This window comes from Triticum dicoccoides, chromosome 2A, assembly GCF_002162155.2.
Source record: "Triticum dicoccoides isolate Atlit2015 ecotype Zavitan chromosome 2A, WEW_v2.0, whole genome shotgun sequence".
NCBI classification, from domain to species: Eukaryota; Viridiplantae; Streptophyta; class Magnoliopsida; order Poales; family Poaceae; genus Triticum; species Triticum dicoccoides.
This window is the reverse complement of record NC_041382.1, coordinates 632624040-632636919: the sequence shown is the minus strand read 5'-3', so window position 1 is coordinate 632636919 and position 12880 is coordinate 632624040. Positions and strand designations below refer to the sequence as shown.

At 49.4% G+C, this 12880-nt stretch overlaps 1 pseudogene; it reads right to left on the bottom strand.

The window, feature by feature from the left end:
- Positions 1-12880, bottom strand: part of LOC119359735 — a 78926-nt pseudogene that overhangs the window by 56523 nt on the left and 9523 nt on the right.

Here is a 12880-nt window from a genome sequence, read left to right as displayed (position 1 = left end):
GTAACACAAACTCATTCTTCTCCTTAATTAATAGATGAGGCAAAGCTTATGCCTCCGTTTTGAAAAATATCTGCTGCAGATGTGTGGCGTGTGGGACTACCTTTCTCAAGGAGCGCAGCAATCAGGCGGTCGTAGAAAGCGATGGCAGCTGAATTAACTCCTCCAAGCCGGCCTCCTACGAGGACGATGCTAACGTCCCATATGTAAGCTGCCATATTTGTATTCCAACTCTTGCCATTTTTGGCACTAAGTTATGATATTTCCTCGTTGTCAGGTTTTTATCTCCGTGTTGCTTTTGTCTTTGTCATGCATCTCATATCATGTCATCATGTGTATCGCATTTGCATACGTGTTCGTCTCATGCATCCGAGCTTTTTCCCCGTTGTCCGTTTTGCATTCCGACGCTCCTATGTCCTCCGGTGTTCCCTTTTACCTCTTTTCGTGTGCGGGTGTTAAACATTCTCGGATTGGACCAAGACTTGTCAAACGGCCTTGGTTTACTACCGGTAGACCGCCTATCAAGTTTCGTGCCATTTGGACTTCGTTTGATACTCCAACGGTTAACCGATGAACCGAGAAGGCCTCGTGTGTGTTGCAGCCCAACACCTCTCCAAATTGGCCCCAAACCCAGCTAAACCCCCTCCATCATCTCGTTCGTTCGATCACGATCGCGTGGCCGCAAACCGTGTTCAATTTGGAGCCTCCTAGCCCCCTCTACCTACAAATATATACTCTTCCCCTAAATTTCGGATCAAAACCTAGATCCCTCTCCCCTCCGCGCGGCCGGACGTGTCCGCCCGCCGCCGCCACGTGGCACGCCGCCATTCGCCCGGCCGCATCCCTCCGCCGCCGGCCCGCCGAGCCCAGGGCGGGCCCCCGAGGCCCACGCCGCCCCCGCGCCGCCCGAGCATCGCCACGCCGCCGCGCTGCCCCGCCGCCGCCGCAGCTCCGGCGAGCCCGCGCCGTCTCCACCCGCGCCGGCGACCGCGCCTGCGGTCCCCTTCCTCGCCGCCGCGCCGCCCAGACCCCAGATCCGGTCGGTCCCGTCCATTCCGGCCACCTCCGTCCACTCCAGCGCGTCTCCGGCGAGCCCCCTCTGACGAACCTCAGAGACCATGCCTGATCTAGATCTGGAACTCGAGGGTTGACCTAATTTTTGCCCTAAGTCCCAGTAATTTTTAGCATTTTTCGTCATGCCATAACTTTGCATCCGTGGCTCCATTTTGGGCGTGTAGCATATCAAATTGTTCGCCTCGACGAGTACTTCATTTCATTCCATTGCACCATGTCCATTTGAGTTCATATTAATGCCTTAAATGCTGTTACAAGAGTGCTATGTAATGTTAGTTTCAGTTTTTTATCAGAGATTGGACTTTTGTCATTTTTGGCATGTTTAAGGTGTGCCTCCTATGAACTTGAGCCCTACATGTGTTTTGAAGTATGCCATGCCATCTTTACAGGGGTGTATGCCATGTATTTTGTGATCTTTGTGGTGACTAGCACAAGCATGCAAAGTAGCTCTCGTATTGTTGCTGATTTCAGGGATTTAGAAATCTTCTAAGTTTTTGCTATGTTAATATTTCTATGCCATGTATTCTTGTTGCTACAGAGTGATCCATGCCTCTTTTGAGCATGTTCAGTAAGGATCATTTTGAGATATGGTTATGCTCTATCCATCCATGTCTTTTTTGAAATTATGGAGCACCCTATCATGACTCAATCGAGCTCTACTTTTTCTATGAAATGTTCCTGGCAGATTGTTACGTGTTAAGCAATTTTGCCGAGATTGTTGTAGTTGATCCGTGCATGCTATGAGGTTGTTCTTGCCATGTTTAGCTTCTATACCATGTCTACTTGCTGGGTGTATGCTTAGTTTGTTAAGCAATGCCTTGTGGCGAGTGCATCGAGCTCATAAACATGCCTACGTGAATCTATTTTGCCATGTTCCAGTTTTATGTTAAGTCTGAATCTGTTAACGAAAGTTGCTATGTTCACATGGTTGCCACTGTATTTTCTAATCCCTTTTGGCTTATGGTCAGTAAGGGACTTTTGTAGTATGCTTTGAGTAGCTTAATGCCATGCCTTTCTTTGCCATGATATGTTCATGTAGCATGTTGTTATCTTGTTCTAAACATTGCTTCCTGATGTTAAATTCCTGACATGTTATTTTCTCTAAGTCTGTAACCTGTTATCTTTTGCACTTTTGCTATGCTTGTTTGAACCTGCTATTGAGTGAATTAGCCATAGCTCAGTGTTTATCTTTTGTCAAGAATCTTGAGTGGATCCCTGCCATATACTTTGGTGTTGTGTTAGAGTGCAGTAGCTTGTTGTTCTTGATGCATTTAGATGGCCTCGTGCTGTTATCGCAGATCGGTGCCATATTTGTTTTGCTTGCCATTTGCACACCGTGCATCCGATTCCGGTGATCTTTATATCGATTTCGACCGAAATCAACTCATCTTTCCAGTCAAACTCTTGGTTTTCCAAGTTGAGGCCAGTTTCAATCTTTCCTTTCCAAAACATGCATATGCATCGCATATCACATCCCGCATATCATGCCATGTCTTACATCATGTTGTTTGCGCATTGCACCGTGGTTGACTGTGTCTCCCTTTGCTTGTGTTCTTGCTTTGGGTAGAGCCGGGAGACGAGTACGTGATCAAGGAACCCGTTGAGTATGCTTACGAGGATCAAGCTAAAGTCAACTCAGAGAACTTTGCAGGCAAGATGACCATACCCTCAAAATCACTTCTATCTTTGCTTGCTAGATGCTCGCTCTTTTGCTATGCCTATGCTACGATACCTACCACTTGCTTATCATGCCTCCCATATTGCCATGTCAAACCTCTAACCCACCTTGTCATAGCAAACCGTTGTTTGGCTATGTTACCGCTTGCTCAGCCCCTCTTATAGCGTTGCTAGTTGCAGGTGAAGATTGGAGTTTGTTCCTTGTTGGAACATGTTTATTGTTGGGATATCATTATTATATCTTGTCTATTTTAATGCATCTACACACTTGGTAAAGGGTGGAAGGCTCGGCCTTATGCCTGGTGTTTTGTTCCACTCTTGCCGCCCTAGTTTCCGTCATACCGGTGTTATGTTCCTTGATTTTGCGTTCCTTACATGGTTGGGTTATAATTGGAACCCCTTGACAGTTCGCCTTAAATAAAATTTCTCCAGCAAGGCCCAACCTTGGTTTTACCATTTGCCACCTAGCCTTTTTTCCCTTGGGTTTCGCAGACTCAAGGGTCATCTTTATTTTTAACCCCCCCGGGTCAGTGCTTTTCTAAGTGTTGGTCCAAACTGGGCGATGTCCGGCGCCCCCTGGGCAACAAGGGTCTATGCCAACCCGACGTCTTGCCCATCCGGTGTGCCCTGAGAACGAGATATGTGCAGCTCCTATCGGGATTTGTCGGCACATTCGGGTGGCTTTGCTGGTTTAGTTTTATCATTGTCAAGATGTTTTGTAACCGGGATTCCGAGTCTGATCGGGTTGTCTTGGAAGAAGGAATATCCTTCATTGACCGTGAGAGCTTGTGATGGGCTAAGTTGGGACACCCCTGCAGGGTTTTGAACTTTCGAAAGCCGTGCCCGCGGTTATGGGCAGATGAGAATTTGTTAATGTCCGGTTGTAGAAAACCTGAAACTTAACTTAATTAAAATGAATCAACAGAGTGTGTGGCCGTGATGGTCTCTTTTCGGCGGAGTCCGGAAAGAGAACACAGTCTCGTGTTATGCTTGACCATAGGTTGTTCTAGGATCACTTCCTGATCATAGTTTCTCGACCGTGCCTTGCCTTCTCTTCTCGCTCTCATTTGCGTATGTTAGCCACCATATATGCTAGTGCTTGCTGCAGCTCCACCTCATACCTTTTACCTTACCTATAAGCTTAAATAGTCTTGATCGCGAGGGTATGAGATTGCTGAGTCCCCGTGACTCACAGATTCCTTCAAAACTAGATGCAGGGACCGATGATACCATCCTAGGAGATTCGACTGAGCTCAAGTGGGAGTTCGATGAGGACTCAGGACTATACTACGTTTCCTTTCCAGACGATCAGTAGTGGAGCCCAGTTGGGTCGATCGGGGACATTATGCATTTGGGGTTGTCTTTATTTTGGTTCCGTAGTCGGACCTTGATTGTATCTGGATGAATGTAATGTTATATTTCACTACTAGGGAAAAGCCTAGCAGCAGCGCGGATTTTGGGTGTATCAGTAGCGCGGGTGCCCGCACTACTGATACGACGCCACAGCTAACTTGTAGCAGTAGCGCGTGTTGACACACGCTACTGCTATACATGGTTAGCTGTAGCATGTGTTGCAAACAACGCTACTGCTAATTAGCTGTAGCGGGTCTTATATCCCGCGCTACTGCTATTACTTTCAAAAACAAAAAAAATTCTCGATCCCATGCGTGTTGTCAATGGTAGCAGTGGTTCGATCTAGCGATGTTTGGCGTCGCAGGAGGCATGAACGGACAGCGGAAGACCAGATCCAGCAGTGGCTGTTGGAGAGGGCCCGTTTCTATGGCAGAGCCAGGCCGCGGCGTGGGACTCCTCTTCCTGACCATGCCAGATAGCTCCGGGTGGTCCATGGCGACGACCTGCACGGGCATGAACATGGTAGGGTGAGTCAAACTAGAGGGAGAGAGAGGAAAGGAAAACTGAGGGAGAGAGGAAGGTGATGTAGGGAGCAGCGGAGCTAGTCACCGGTGGTGAGGTGCTCCAGTGTGGTGGCGCGGGGCGGCGGCCTCCTAGACGTCGGTGGAAGACCGGCGAGCTCCTAGACGCCGGTGGCGTGAGGCGGCGGCCTCTTTCGGCGCCACGGAGATGGATGGGCGCATGGGCAAAAGGCCCATGTGAGAGCGTATGGAAAGTGAGAGGAGAGAATGGTGGAAGAGAGGAGGGATTTGGGAGAGGAGATGGGGATTCGGCTGAGTATATGGCGACTTCACCTACCTCGTACTTATTAGTAGCGAGGGGTATAAAACCGCGGTACTGCTATCAACTTAGTAGTAGCGCGGGTTTATACCCCCCGCTACTACTATGGCATGTGTCGGGGGGCACGGTAGAGACCGCTTAGTAGTAGCGAGGGTTAAAACCCCGCGCTACTACTATCAACTTAGTAGTAGCGAGGTTTTAAAACCCGCGCTACTGCTAATTAGCAGTAGCGCTTCTTTTTGTGCCGCGCTGCTGCTAAGATTTTGTGTATAAGGTTTTTCCTAGTAGTGTTTATGCATTATGTGACGTGGCGATTGTAAGCCAACTATGTACCTTTTTTCTTATTCAGTACATGGGTTGTGTGAAGATTACCCCACTTGTGACATTGCTTACAATGCGGTTATTTCTCTAAGTCGTGCTTCGACACGTGGGAGATATAGCCGCATTGTGGATGTTACACGATAATTCAACGACAGTTAGTTAGCTAAGCAATAAAACCTGAACACTAATAAACCACAAAAACTCATTAGTGCTAATTGTGTACTGGTTCTTCTTTGCATGCGTACTTGGTAGGAGTCTCGCCCATGAGATCGAGAATATGTAGGAGTTGACACTTGACACCCAGATCATGCATGATCTCCACGTCTTCCTGCTCAACAACAAGGTAGTGTCAAGTGTTACATGCATGGGCAAGCACAGTAAATTAAGAGATGCGTAATCACATGACAAGTACTACTTGTGATTGCTTGTTGGGCTAATCAACTCTGTACCATGAAACGGTGGTAATGGTCGTCCGCCACGTCCCCGTTCCGCCCATCGTTGATCTCCCTAGCTGTAGCAAACCAAAACATTTTGAGAGCAAAGAAGCTTTGCCTAGCTTTTAAAATAGAGGATCACATGATGCGTTACCTGATCTTCTTTCAGAATATATGCAGATCCGCACGACAGAAATTGCCATATAGAACACGGATAAAACGCAAACAATTCTATGGCCACTCGCACTATTATCCGCAGACTGTTGCTGCAGTTGTGGCATCGCTGTCGCATAAGAACGCACGCCTACTGAATAGGTGATATATTCAAATCCCAATTGGAAGAGAAAAGAAAATGCTCCAGAGAGCGACGCCGTTTCTTTCCAAGTTATCCTATAAGCTCGAGGAAAAGGCGATGTGTTTGCCCGGCACACCTGCATCGGTGACAGTGAAATGGGTGCTGGCCTCCGTATCTTTCCGATGTCCGGCCTAGGGATCTCACTACTCAAACCTGAATCTTTCAAGGTTAACATTTTCGGACCCTAGCAGTACTACGACATGGCTGGCTTATGTCTCTATCTTGCTGATAATTTGCCAGCAATGAAGTAATCTAGCTTCATGATTACCGTACATGGTAAATTAATCAGTGAATTGTTATTTACGGCCTTATGAGCTATCGCCATCTGATATCTTTCTGCTTCGGAGAGCGTAAGCATCAGTTTGAGCTTTGTCCTAAGCAACAGGGATGAATCGGAGAAAGGCAAGAAAGAAGAAAACCATGGGGGAGATGATCGCTTAGAGCATCTCCAGCCGCGTCCCAACAGGCTCCCTCAGGCCACTTTTTCGGTGCCGGCATGAAAAAAACGCACCAGTCTCGTCTCCAGAACGCCAAAAATTGTCGGTTCGGCCCTTTTTTCCGCCTGGCGGTCACAGGCCGAACCCGGCGCACTGGGGAACAGTTAGGGGCTCCGGCGCAAGGGAAAAGCGTGGCTGGCCCACACCGTCAGGGAAAAAAGTTAAGGTTTTCTTCCCCGACTCGCCTCCCACCTCCCGCGCCCTCGGCCACCAGTAGCTATATCCCGGCGCCGCCGCCCGCCCTACACCGCTAGATAGCCATTCCCCGCTGGAAAAATAGCAGCGCTTCGCCGCGGCAGCCCCTCCAACAGCAGCTGGGCGTTTCCGGCCGCCGTTTCCGACCGCGGAGGCGCGGTTTAGCGGTGGGTACACGCCCACCGAGCGCAAGGTGTTCGGCGACTTGCCTGCCTCGGCGATGGACTTGGATAACGAGGAAGCGCTCGCCCCGCTGCTGGAGGAGGAAGCCGAGGCCGACGTCCAGGAAGAAGAGCATCTCATGGTGCTCGCCGCCCTCGCCCAGCTGCTGGCGAGCAATGAAAAGCCGCGGCGAGGTGGCTCGGTGCCTAGGCGGGTGAAAGCAAAGAACCGACATCGTCTCGAAGGTTACTGCATGCTCTACTCCGACTATTTCGCCGATGCTCCACTTCACGACGAGAAAACATTTCGGCGTCGTTATCGGATGAGCCGAAAGCTCTTCCTCAAGATTGTGAATTCCATCCGGGAGTTTGACAACTACTTCAAGTGCAAGATGGATTGCACCGACGCTTTTGGATTCACCTCCATCCAGAAGTGCACGACAGCGATGAAGATGCTTGCATATGGAGCTCCCGGTGATTCACTCGACGACTATGGACGCATGGCCGAGTCCACCAGCGTAGAGTGTTTCTACAAGTTCTGTCGGACAGTGATGACAGTGTTTGGACCATAATACTTGAGAACACCCAATGCGGAAGACACTGCTCGGATCCTAGCACAGAATGCAGCAAGAGAATTTCCTAGGATGCTTGGAAGCATCGACGGCATGGATTGAAAATGGAAGAATTACCCATTTGCTTGGCAGGGGATATACAAAGGCGCCAAAGGCGGTTGCAGTGTGGTGCTTGAGGCGGTGGCCACACAGGACCTCTGGATTTGGCACTCCTTCTTTGGTATGCCAGGAACTCACAATGACATCAATGTGCTGCAGTGCTCTCCTGTCTTTGCCAAGCTTGTTGAAGGTCATTCTTCTCCGGTGAATTTCGAGATCAATGGGCGGCACTACAATAAGGGGTACTATCTAGCTGATGGCATCTATCCGAGATGGTCGACATTTGTGAAGATGATCTCAAACCCTGTGCCAGGAGGCAAGAACGCCTGGTTTGTGAAGGTTCAGGAGGCTTGCAGGAAGGATGTCGAGCAGGCATTTGTTGTGCTCCAATCTCGATTTGCTGTTGTCTGGTACCCCGCTCAGACCTGGTCGAAAGATCAAATGTGGGAGATTATGACTTGTTGTGTCATCTTGCACAACATGATCATCAAGAGCGAGCAAGAAGACCCAGTTGAACCATACTACAGGCAGGGCCCTCTAGCCGAAGTTGACACTACTAGAAAAAGGGCTATAGATGGAATTGACACTAATGGCGCACCAGACAAGCGGTGCGCCATTAGTATATACTAATGGCGCACGACCTTCTGATACGCCATTAGAGTTAAAACTACTAATGGCGCACCTGGCCCAGGGTGCGCCATTAGTATCAAATTTTTTTTTAACTAGTGCGCCTGTCCAAACATACTAATGGCGCATCCAGACACTGTGCGCCATTACTAGTTGTAACTAGTAATGGCGCACCTGCCGGAAAGTGCGCCACTAATGTTGTTTTTTCTATTATATTTTTTATTCCCTTTTTTGCAAAACTACTAATGGCGCACTGTTCCACCGTGCGCCATTACTAGTTTAAACTAGTAATGGCGCACTGTGGAACAGTGCGCCGTTAGTATGTTTTTTTTTGCAAAACTACTAATGGCGCACCACCAGAAGGTGCGCCATTAGTAACTTGTATTACTAATGGCGCATTTAAAGTTGGTGCGCCATTAGTAAGTGGGCAGCAACAAGATATTTTGGACAGCCTCTCCTACCCACACTCACTTTCTCCCCACTTCATTCTCTCCACCTCCTCCTTGTCTCGGTGCCTCCTCTTTTTCACCTAATTTCCACCATAGATTCATTCAATTTAAGTGGTTAAATTACCTTGTTTTGATAGGTAAGTAGGGGGGAAGCTATATTTATGTTGTTCTCCCTACAACAATGTGCACATGCACTTTTTATGGCCTAGCTAGATCTATGTATGTTCGTGGTGTTGCATATGTTTGTGGTGTTGCATATGTGTTTGTGTTTGGAGGTGTACCGATATTTGAAATGCGATAGTTGCCAATATTTTGCCGGAATGTTGATTCATTTCCGTTTCGGCGAGAATTTTGGCATTAAGCATTCTTTTTGGTCCTATTTTTAGGGAAAGTCATGCCAAATTTTTTCTTGGTTCTAAAATATCGTTTTGCTCTACCCCGCAGGCGACCATGGTCCGCATGATGACCGAAGGCATCGTGAATAGGTTTTTGAGGTCCGCAAAGGCTGAGATGCTTCAAAAGAACAAGACAGAGATAAGATGTCCGTGTCGAAGATGCAAGCTGAAGAGCCTTATTGCGGACCCGGAATCCGGGCAGGTGCGGGACCACCTGCTCTTGCGTGGTTTCATGGATGGCTATCGGTGGCAAGGTGATGAAGATGACTACGAAGTCGTCCATGGGGGCCGGGCAAGAAATGAGGAAGGGCAGCAAGACAACCACCGTGGCTCGGGTGGGCGAGAAGACGAAGAATCCCCAGGAGATGATCACGACGGTGATGCTGTACACAGTCATCATGTAGAAGATGCAGGACATGATGATGAGGAAGATGCCGGAGCAGACGACGGGCATGATCATGAAGATGATGATGCCGGCGGAGCAGACGACGCTGGACCATCGATGGGCTAGGTGCAGGACCCTCATATTCAAGAGCTGCTTCTCAAGCAGACGGATAACGCAAGAGCTGCCGCCCGAGAGAAAGCCAAGATGGATCAACTTGAGTTAGACGCGGTTACTCCATTGTATGAAGGATGCAGGCCCGAGGATACCCGCCTGAAAGTAACACTCATGGCTCTGGAGATGAAGGTAAAACACAAAATGACCGATGCATGCTTCGACGAGAACATGTCATTCTGGCACGAACGTCTTCCCAAGGGGAACAAGTGCTCGACCAGTTTGGAGGAGGCGAAGAAAATCGTGTGTCCTCTGGATTTACCGCACGTGAAATACCATGTGTGCATGAACAATTGCATCATTTATCGGGACGAGCACGCGGAGTCTACCATATGTCCGGTGTGCGGCGTCACTCGATACAAGAAGAGGAAGAAAGCTCCTCGAAAAGTGGTGTGGTACTTTCCGATCACTCCTCGTCTGCAGCGGTATTTCGCGGACCCTAAGGTAGCAAAGCTCCTGCGTTGGCACGCGGATAGGGAGGAGAAGAAGCGAGAAGATGACGCAAATGATCCGGAGATAGATAAAAAAGACAAGATGTTGAGTCACCCTAAGGATGCGAGCCAGTGGCAAGCGTTGAACTTCGAAGACCTAGAATTTAGGAACGATCCAAGGAACATCGTGCTGGGCGCGAGCACCGATGGAGTCAATCCGTTTGGCAGCCAGAGAAGCACACATAGTACCTGGCCTGTGTTTGTGTGGATGTACAACCTTTCCCCCTGGTTGTGCATGAAGAGGAAGTACATTCACATGAGTATGCTAATTGAAGGACCGAAACAACCAGGGAACGACATCAATCTGTATCTGGGGCTGCTGAAAGACGAGCTTGACACGCTGTGGAAAACGCCAGCCAATACATGGGACGCCGCAGAGAAAGAATATTTCCCTATGAGAGCCGCGCTGCTCACGACGGTGCACGACTATCTTGGTTACGGATATGTCGCGGGGCAGGTGGTCCACGGATTTTCTGGATGCGTCAGGTGCATGGATGACACAACGTATCGCCAGCTAGATAGAGATCCCGGGTCTTCGAAAACCGTGTTCATGGGACATCGAAGGTGGCTTCGCGACGATGACCCGTGGAGAAAACGCAAGGATCTATTCGATGGTGAAACTGAACCCCGAGGACGCCCGCGTACGAGGAGCGGCGAGGAAATAGACGAGCTGTTGAAAAATTGGAAAGACTGCCCACTGCCGGGAAAGAAGCAAAAGGCGCCAGAGCCGGGAAAGAAGCGAAAGGCACCAGAGCCGCTGCTGAAGGTATGGAAAACGAGGTCTGTTTTCTGGGACTTGCCGTACTGGAAGATCCACCGTGTGCCTCACAGCCTTGATGTCATGCATATCACGAAGAACGTGTGCGAGAGTCTGCTTGGTACCCTGCTCAACATGCCAGAGAGGACCAAAGATGGGCCGAAAGCAAGGGCAGACTTGAAATCAATGGGCATCAGGCAGGAGCTTCACGCTATATATGATGATGATGATGATGATGAGGCGAAGCAGGACACGGAAAGTCGTCGCAAAGGAAAAAAGGCCAAGAAGACCAGAAATGACTACCCTCCCGCGTGCTTCACTCTAAGTCAGGAGGAGATCGAGCAGTTTTTCACCTGCCTCGTAGGAGTAAAACTTTCTTACGGTTACGCGGGGAAGATAAGCAGATACCTAGACCCAGGGAAGCAGAAGTTCAGCGGGATGAAGTCTCACGACTGTCACGTGCTGATGACGCAGATACTTCCAGTTGCAATCCGTGGGATCATGGACGTGCACGTCCGTGAAACCCTATTTGGCCTATGCAACTTTTTCGACGTCATCTCTCGGAAGTCTGTTGGCGTGAGGCAACTCAGAAGGCTATAGGAAGAGATCGTGGTGATACTATGCGAGCTTGAGATGTACTTCCCGCCCGCATTCTTCGACGTTATGGTGCATCTGCTGGTCCATATCGTGGACGATATCATCCAACTCGGGCCGACGTTCCTGCACAGCATGATGCCGTTCGAAAGGATGAATGGTGTCATCAAAGGATACGTTCGCAACATGTCACGTCCAGAGGGAAGCATAGCCAGGGGCTTTCTGACCGAAGAGTGCATCTCCTACTGCACGAATTATCTAGGCATCGAGAACCCCGTTGGTCTGCCCGTCAACAAGCACCTCGGCAGGCTCGCTGGATGGGGTCACCGTGAGGGTCGTCGCGAAATGCATGTCGACTTCGAGGGTCGACTCGCTGACTTTGAAAGAGCAAACCTAGTCGTGCTACAACACATAGATGTGGTCGATGCTTGGGTGGTAGAGCACAAAACCTTTATTAAGAAGACGTACAATGACCAAGGCCAACAGAGGACGGACGGAGATATACTCAAAGGGCACAACTCATGTTTCATGCGTTGGTTCAAGCAGAAGCTTTTGTCGTACCCTTTACATGAGGATTCTTCCGCGGAAGAACAACTCATATTCGCCTTGTCACAGGGCGCCGAGCACAACCTGATGACCTATGAGGCGTACGATATCAACGGCTACACATTCTACACCGAGGCCAAGGACATGAAGAGCGATGGTTATCAAAACTCCAGGGTAACGATGGAATCCTACACCGGTAACGACAAGGACAGATACTACGGAAGGATCGAGGAGATCTGGGAGCTGAGCTACGCTGGAGAGAAGGTCCCGATGTTCCGTGTCAGATGGGCCAAGAGTGTCCTAAAAGAAGACCGGTATTTCACCACCATGGTTATACCCGAAGCCAAATCCAAGACCACGGGCGCAAACGTCACCGCGAAAAATGAGCCATGGGTACTGGCTTCCCAAGTGGACCAATGCTTCTTCATTACCGACCCGTCAAAGCCCAGTCGTGTTGTCGTGAGGAGAGGCAAAAGGAAGATCATCGGAATGGATGGAGTAGCCAATGAGCAAGACTTCGACAAGTATGGCGACCCGAGGATCGAACATGACGACGATGATGAAGTAGCAGCATACACCACAAGAAGAAGTAGGACCACCCTACCTAAAGGACGTCCGTTCCACAGAAGAACTCCATTTGCGAAAAAGAAGGGCAAGAAGATTGTGAACAGATAGCTAGCTAAGATCGATTGTATTTAAATTGTAGCCTTCATTTCTCGATTGTATTTCATGGGCACTTTTTGAACTATCATGAATATTTTTAAATTTCATGGACACTCGATCTCGATCCCCCTCCATCTCGATTGCTATCCCACCTCGCTAGATCCGGTCCCCCTCGCCGCCGAGCACCCCCCGGTCCACCGGCCGCCGCCGCCGACCCCCCGCACCCT